This window comes from Chinchilla lanigera, unplaced genomic scaffold, assembly GCF_000276665.1.
Source record: "Chinchilla lanigera isolate Chin_1 unplaced genomic scaffold, ChiLan1.0 scaffold00001, whole genome shotgun sequence".
Taxonomy (NCBI): Eukaryota; Metazoa; Chordata; class Mammalia; order Rodentia; family Chinchillidae; genus Chinchilla; species Chinchilla lanigera.
This window is the reverse complement of record NW_004955402.1, coordinates 2308959-2317041: the sequence shown is the minus strand read 5'-3', so window position 1 is coordinate 2317041 and position 8083 is coordinate 2308959. Positions and strand designations below refer to the sequence as shown.

The following is an 8083-nucleotide window of genomic DNA, read 5'->3' as shown; positions in this document are numbered from 1 at the left end:
ATTAAATGATTAACCATTTGTATTAGACAAAACTAATTTTTTATTATGATAAAATACACATAACATCAAATTTGCCATCTTAATCATTTTAAAGTGTAAATTCAATAGTATTATGTACATTCACATTGTTGTACAACCAGTCCCTGGAACTCTTTTCTACCTAAGAAACTGAAACACTATACCCATTAAACAAAAATTCCCCATTCCTTCTTCCCTGTAGCACCTGGCAACCACCATTCTTCTGGTCTCTATGAACGTGACTTCTCAAGCTCCTATGTGATTCATGTATGGAATCGTATTTGTCTTCTTATGATTGTCTTATTTCACTTAACATGATGTCCTCAAGGTTCATCTATGTTGTAGCATGCGATAGGAATTTCCTTCCTTTCTAAAGAAGAATAATTATGCTGTATGTATTTACCCAATTTCTGTTCATTTGAGGATAAGCACTTGGGTTGTTTCCAGGTTTTGGATATTGTGAATAATTCTGCAATAAATAGCAAATGATTTTATTTTTAACAACAAGATTCTACAGGAAAAGAAATTAAATGCTCTAGTAGAAAACATTAGGAGTGTGTGTGTGTGTGTGTGTGTGTGTGTGTACACCTAGGCACAAAAGTGAAATAGTGAGGTGTTTGTGAAGCTTTTCTCAAGCTTTCTCAGCTGCTCCAGAGATAATCACTTCTGTTTCTATTTTCCCCTAATTCTTTCCAATTCCTGTTCTTATAGTTATTCACATATTTGATTATGCTTATTCAAGTTTATTCAGTTCATCACATCACTTGGGACTGAAATTAGGTCTTGTTATGCTTTGTGTCTCTCCCCAGCTTGGAACATAGAGCTTGGCCCCAAACAGCACTAACCATACTTTGATTAAGTAGCACAAGGGCTGGGGCGTGTCTTGTTTGATTCCCAGCACGGCAAAAGGAAAGTCAATCAGTCAATACATAGGACAAAAAATTCTCATTACTTTCAAGAAACTCTGGAAAATTCTCTTCTATTTAAGAAATATCTTGTTAAGGAGGCAGTTCGGCTGTGGGTTTAGATGGCTAACAAATCATATTTCAAAGCAATTATAAAATTATTTTGGTCAACACTTGGCCATGGATTTAAGTGTCAAACAAATTGTATTTCATAGGAGCAATAAAATTTCATTAACTATCTTATACAAGCCGTTTATTAAAAGCTTACTCTTTGCCAAGCACTGTGCTCAGCACTTTAGGCACATTATATTATTTAGTACTTGTAAGCAATACTAAATATGGGTTGTGTTATTGCTGTCTTAAAATGAGGCTGCAGAGCTTAACTCCACAGCATACAGGGCAAAAAGTGGCGGGGCCTGGATTCTCATCTGCCTGGGCCCTGGGCCCCGCATCTGCTACAGCTGTTGTCATAGTGTACAAAGAAACCCGTGCCTTCAGGCATGTGAGCAGCCAGGCAAGGCATCAGGTGAGGATTTAACATTCATGGCCATCTTATGATTTCTTCTTGTTGTTTCCTTTAAGGACAACTATATTAGTGGGAGAAAACACAGAATCCATGGCAGCGTCTCTGATTGTTTTACAGGTGCTGTAATCTTTACAATCTATAGAATAATGGAGTGAGTAATGGGTCAGCAGACTCAGAGAACAAGGGTGGATTTGATTGTAATGTAGTTCATGCCATTTTAGTGGGCAGAACTATTGGCCCAAGCAACGTAGAGACACTTCTGCATGCCCCTTTATCATGGCTGGGGCAGGAGTGAGATCTAGTAGCTGGTGGGGATGGAGGAGATGGATACTCTCACAGTCCTGAGGGAGGGGAGGACTACTGGTACAACCTTCTGGATCCACAAATTGCAGTTTGTACTAAAATAGGAAATATCCTTCATGCAGTGGCCCTATTGCTGGGAATCTCCCTGTGAAAACTAAAGTATCCTGTGGTTAAGATATGCATAAAGGATCTTCATTTCAGTGTCATTTGTTGTGATAAAAACCTGCAACAATTTAGATGCTCATCAGGAAGGTGACAAATGGCTCCATAGAAAGGTGATCTATTCTATGGATTCAGCCACTAAAAGACCAAGTGAGCTTTGTGCCAATGGACCTGGTCAGACAACTCTAATATACTGCTAATTGGGTAAAGCAATTGTAGAGCTGTGTGTTAGAATTCTTGTAAATGATGGTAACAAACACAAGTTATATTTTTACAGGTGTTTATAAAGGTGCGGATGACACATAACTTGGCAGCTAATGTTGACTGCCCTAAGTGAAGTGGAAACGGAATGTAGGAGGAATTTCTGTTTTATGCTTTTGGATGGTATCACTGCTTACAATAAGCATATACTACTTCTATAGTGGAAAAGATTAATAGAGAAAAATATAGTGTTCAGGCTACTTTTACAAATAAAGATTATTAATCTTATAGTTTTAATACTTTTCCTGGTCATACAAAGACAAGTCTTTGGGTTAAGTTTTTCCCCAACACTTTTCTCTAGCCTTGATTTCATATGGGGAGGTTTCCAGCTGTCTTCTCTTAGAATCTGTCTTTCCCATGCGTAACAACCATGCCACAATAAGCACGTCAACATGTCCAAAGTTACAGTACCTAGCATTGCACCCCTTTGATTCATCCTGCCCTCATGTGGTTCAATCATTTTGATTTATTTTAGGAAGTGTTCTTGTGTGCAGGGACTCTGTTTCATCCTCCTCCCCACCATCATTCAGCAGGTGAATGTTTTCTAGCCCAGGCTTAAAGTCATCAGATTTGTCATTGTTGACCTTTCTGACCCATCCTGGACTTTCTTGACAACTTACTTTCTGTAAGTGACACAGTGGTGGGAATTGGGTGCTTAGAAATTGTTGCAAGGGCTGGAGGAACAGGATCTAGACTGGGCTTCCCAGGAATGGCTCTCAGGACAAGACTTAAGAGCTCCACCACAGTAGCTCTTATTTTAGAATCTGCCCCGGAACTGGTACCTTTCAGACAAACCCCTCACTTGTGACCCAGGGGTCAGGAAGCTGGGCCACTGCTTTTCCTGTCACAGCTTCTGTTGGCCCTGCAACAACCAAGTGCCTCTCGTGTCCAGGAAGCTGGTAAATGGGCACTGGAACACTGCTGAGAAAACCTCAAGTCTCCGATCACGCTGCAGCAGGAAAGTAGCTGGAAAGAACAGAATGAGGCCTCCAGCTCATTCCAGTTCCAAGCAGTGCAAGTGTGCATCTCTTTGGTTGAGTGTATTTCATGAACAAGATCCTCGCTGCAAAGGTGTTGCTTTTGCAATGCAGGAAGGCATTGCTAAAGGAAGAGAGAATGCAGCAACTGCATAGCCATGGTTTTTGCTCCATCCTCCTGATTCTTCTCCCTCATATCTTCCTGGCCATGCTTCTCTCACCAAAGCTAACTCATTCTACTTCATGAGATCTTTAAAAGTTGTAGTTTCCCAAGAATAAGCACGGGGTTCTCTTTTCTCTGTATTAGCCGATCCCATCCATGCCCATGACTTCAATTGCCATGTGTTCAGGACTCTCAGCACAGAGCTCCTTTCTCTGAGCTCCAACCTGAACGTCCTGTCAACACATTGCCTAGAAAGCCTCAAAGACATCTCATATCTGGCCTGCACACCGAAATCAGAACTTGGTCCTCCCTCCGTCTTCTTCCTCTCCATGGACCGCACTGTCATCCATCTACCTGCACAAGCCGGAGGGAATCATCTCTCACTGTCTCACCTGCCCGTACCGTCCGGGATCTAATCAGTAATTGATTGCTTATTGACTCTACTACTGCAGTTTCTCTCAAATCCATCTATATTTTTCCTCTATCTCCAATTGCACCTACCTTAGCTCAAACTATCATCTTCAGCAACATCGTCCCCTGCAATAGTACCCTGTTATGAGTCATAGCAGTAATGTTAACAGCGTTTCCCACCTTCCCTCTAGTCTGTCAAATCCAATCAGTTTCCACACGGCAGCCAATAGCTCTTTGAAAGATTGCTCTTAATACTGCATTGTTGAAGCCCTTTGATGGCTTCCTGTTTTCTTATGACCCAAATCCTTAATATGGTTCAAAATAATCTACATAACTTGACCTACTAGTCTCAGCTCCTGCTACTTACTGCTTGCTTTATTCACCACTGTACACTGATTGGCCTTCCTCTGGCGATTTAGAATGAGCCATGCTTATGCCCAATCTGGGCTTTACACCGGTTGTTTGTTCCCGTGTTCTGGAATATCCATACCTCTTGTCACATCCCAAAGGAGACTGTCTCCAAACCCTGGGTTCAGTTCCCACTGGTTAACTCATACCACCCTGGACTCTTTGTTCCTAGAATTTACCACAAATGGAATACAATTCTATAATTATTCCACATTTGTCTCTGGCTTGAACGTAAGGGCAGAAGCCATGTCTCACACTAGTTACCAGAACCTGCCACAGTGCCACACACACAGCAATAATTTAACAATGAACACTAATAAAGTCACAGTGATAGATCCAGGCACTATTTCAAGCTCTTCATTCTTAGTAACACATTTAATCCTTGTAACAAACTATCTCGTTTGTGGGACAAAGTGCCTAAAATACTGGCTTAAGGGGAAGTGGTTTATCTGGCTCGTGGTTTCAGAGGTTTTAGTCCGTGGCCAGCTGGTTCCAAAGCTGAAAGATCACGGTGGAAAGGCATGGTAGAGCAAAGCTGCTCACTTCATGGCAGCTGGGGAGAGGGCACGGGGGAAGAGCACTAGTGAGAGATCCTTCCTCAAAAGGCACACCTCTGTGATGACCTCCACCTGCACGTTCTAACTCCTAAAGCACATTCAGTGGTGAACATCCTTGGATGAATCCACTGATGATTCAGTCACCTCTCCAGGACTCTCTCTAGTTAAGCTGACAAGATTAAAAGGCACAAAAACCTAGGATATAGGCATTATTATTACTCTTATTTTATAGATATAAAACAAGGTAGTGAAGTGAAGTTGCTAAGACACAGTGGACATCGGGACTCGAACCCAGCAGTTCAGATCCAAAGCCTGTATGTACTCTGCCTCCATTTAACTATTCACTGAATTGCATTACTCAGAGAATTGCTCATAAACACATTCATAATTATAGAGCACTTTTATAGCAGAGTTTAACTTGTTTAACTATGGAGCAGATAGGTACAGTTTTCTACCATTTGAAAACCGCAAGAAATAATCCCTCAAAAGGTGAATACTATTAGTGATTTGAACAAGTTGAAATAATATTCAAGGTCTTCATACTTTTTAGATTCATGAAAATTTATTAGAGAAATACGCTTAAGACCATATATATGCATATACATGTAGTCATACTTTAACAGACCTTTCTGTGTTGTATTAATTTGAAAAGAAGCAAACAGAATGACCATTAGCCCCCTTGTTTCAATATTTCTAATTGCTAAACAATAGATGTCAATTACATTTCAAGCCGGGCGTAGTGGTGCACGCCTGTAGTCCCAGCACTTGGGAGGCTGAGGCAGGAGGATGGTTGTGAGTTCGAGACCAGCCTGGCCTACAATGTGAGCTCAAGGCCAGCCTGAACTACATAGTGAGACCCTGTCTCAAAATGGCAAAAAAAAATTACATTTAAAATTGTTGCCTTGATGCTGGGTATGGTGGTACATGCCTGTAATCCCAGCACTTGGGAGACTGAGGCAGGAGATCACTGTCAATTTGAGGCCAGCCTGGGCTACAAAGTGAGACTCTGCCTCAAAAAAAAAAGTTGCCTTAATCACTGTGGGCTTTTTATCATGGTTTTGGGAAGAAGGCTTTTTGCAAAACCTAAGAAAGTCAGGCGCCATCCATCCCAAGTAGCTCTATTACTGCCATGAAATGCTCTCACGTTTCTTTTCCACATTTAACAACAAAAGTTAACACTTGCCAACATTGGTAAAGATGTTCGGAGTAGCATGTGATGATACTTGCATTTTTACTGCTAAAGAAAAGGTACTAATAAATACCAAAGCACCAACTATTAGTGCACTATTTGATGAGGGTTAGATGATTCAGAATTCTGAGTCATTATTAATGTAATTTCCTAAAATAGTAATAGGGGCATTAATCCCAAGATGTTTCATGCATTTATCAGCTATTTAAATTCTTATAGATCTTAAGATTGTACTTCTATGACTTTTGTAGCAATATTGAGAAAAAAAGTTGATTCCAATGGTAAATAGTTTAAAGGGACAGAGGTTTCTTCATGATATAGGCATTGCTGGAATCTGTCCAATCCAGGCTTCCCATCAAACCATGACAAAGGAGCAACCATTCAGGGGACTGACTGAGAACTTCCTGTGTGCTATCTTAATCGACTATTTGGAAACGGAGGGTCCTCAAATGCTTTTTGGTAAGGAAGGTGTCTATTCAGCAGTGCACAGCCTGTTTAATCAAGGTTAGCTTGCCCATGAAAAAGAGCTTTTAGGTAGGCAAAAAGTTGTGGAGTTTGTGAGGACTTCTTGGGCTCTCAGTTCACAACTAAACATATGTGGGACACCATCCTGTGGACTGTTAACCACAGCCTTTAAAAAACCAAACATTAACTCCCCTTTTAATGAGCATACAGCTTTTGTATTTTCCTTTAATGAGTTTGACATTTCAAAATAAACTTTGTGACTAAAAGAAATTCAAAGTAAAGGTAAATTTAGAACGTTTCAAACGATGTAGACACTCCCATCTTTCCAGTCTCTCCGTGGCTGAAGACACAGTCCTGCGTGGCGCAATCTTCTGTGGATGCTGAATTGACTATTCCGGAGAGCTCTTCCTGGGTGGGCTCTGCTATCTGGGCTGCACAGGAAAGCTTGGACGCTGCCTATGATTGAGACTGTTGCGCATGTCTCATCCGTTTTCTAGACAAACCGGGCAGCTTCTTCATGACAGTAGCATGACTATGTCCTGTTTCCTGGTGTTTCTCAGGGATTTAAGCCAAGCAGGCCAGTAAAACACAGTAAAGGTTTATTTACAGACCATGTCTTTCTTTTCTATCTTCCTGTGGGCTGAGTACGCAGGCAGCCGGTGGAAGATGTGCCAGCAACTCTGCAGCTGATTCTTCTCTCTGGTTCAGTTACTACAGGCTGTCATGAGTGAGGCAGACGGATTCGTTCCTAAAGTGCAAACTAACAACTGTTCCGGTTCGGGTCGTCCATGAATCCAAGGGAAGCACTGACTAGACCCGAATTCCGCACTGGACGTGAGGTCACTCCTGGCTGAGGTGTGCCTAGTCAGATTCCCCTATGACACGTCTACACCTCCGCTCCTAAACAGAGGTGTGTGTCTTCGTCTGATCCTGCACCCGTGGGTCAACTCTGGCCGCGACCGAGGACTGCGCTGCCGCGTACGTGGGAGGGATTACACAGCACGCCGGCGCGTCCCGGTCCGCCTTCACGGGCCGGTCTACACCTCTAGCCGGGGGCTCCGGGCAGCCGGCGGTCGGCTTTCCGCTTCTCAAGGCGGGAAGGCCGCCCTGCGAGCACCACAGTGGGGCCAACGGCCGCACGCCGAGGCCAGCATCCCAATCTCCTTCCCGCCCGCCGCGCCCAAACCACAGCTCCCGGCAGGCACCGCGCGGCCGCCTGCCGAAGCCCGCCCCCGCGCAGGGCATGCTGGGAGTCGGGCGCGGCGCTCCTGGACTGGCAGACGCGAGGCATCAGTGTCGCAGGCTCTTGGCGACGTCTTCGGAGCTCGTCGTGACGGAGGGCCGCGCCCTTGTCCTGCGCTGCGCTCTGCGTCGGCCTCACGGGCCCCGTCACGCCCTTTTCCTTGACAGCTGCGCCGAACCGGGAGCGGCGGCTAGCGGGGGCGCGCAAGCGCAGCAGCTCGCGTCGCAGAGGCCGGCCGGGGGGCGGGGCGGACGTGAGCGGCTGGCGGCGTCGGGGACGCGCACGTAGCCACGCAGAGGCCGTCACGTGGGGCACCGAGGATCGCAGTGCGCGTGGCCGCGGCGGCTGTGTGAGGTTGAGTCAGTTGTGAGAGTCGGAGCTGCTGACCCCGCGGCGGCCCCGCGAACCCGCGACCGAGCGACAGGCGTTGAGGCCCGAGGCCGGAGCCTGGCCCCGTGCTAGAGCTCGGCCGAGCCGGGCCGCGCCCCCGCCCAG

General features: G+C 44.8%; 1 protein-coding gene across 1 annotated transcript in view; it reads left to right on the top strand.

Annotated features, from left to right (window-relative positions):
* Positions 1-7580: 7580 nt before the first annotated feature.
* Vapa (VAMP (vesicle-associated membrane protein)-associated protein A, 33kDa) overlaps positions 7581-8083 on the top strand; it is a gene marked incomplete in the record, with an annotated part of 35214 nt that continues 34711 nt past the window's right edge. The window contains 1 exon segment of the mRNA XM_013514923.1: positions 7581-8083.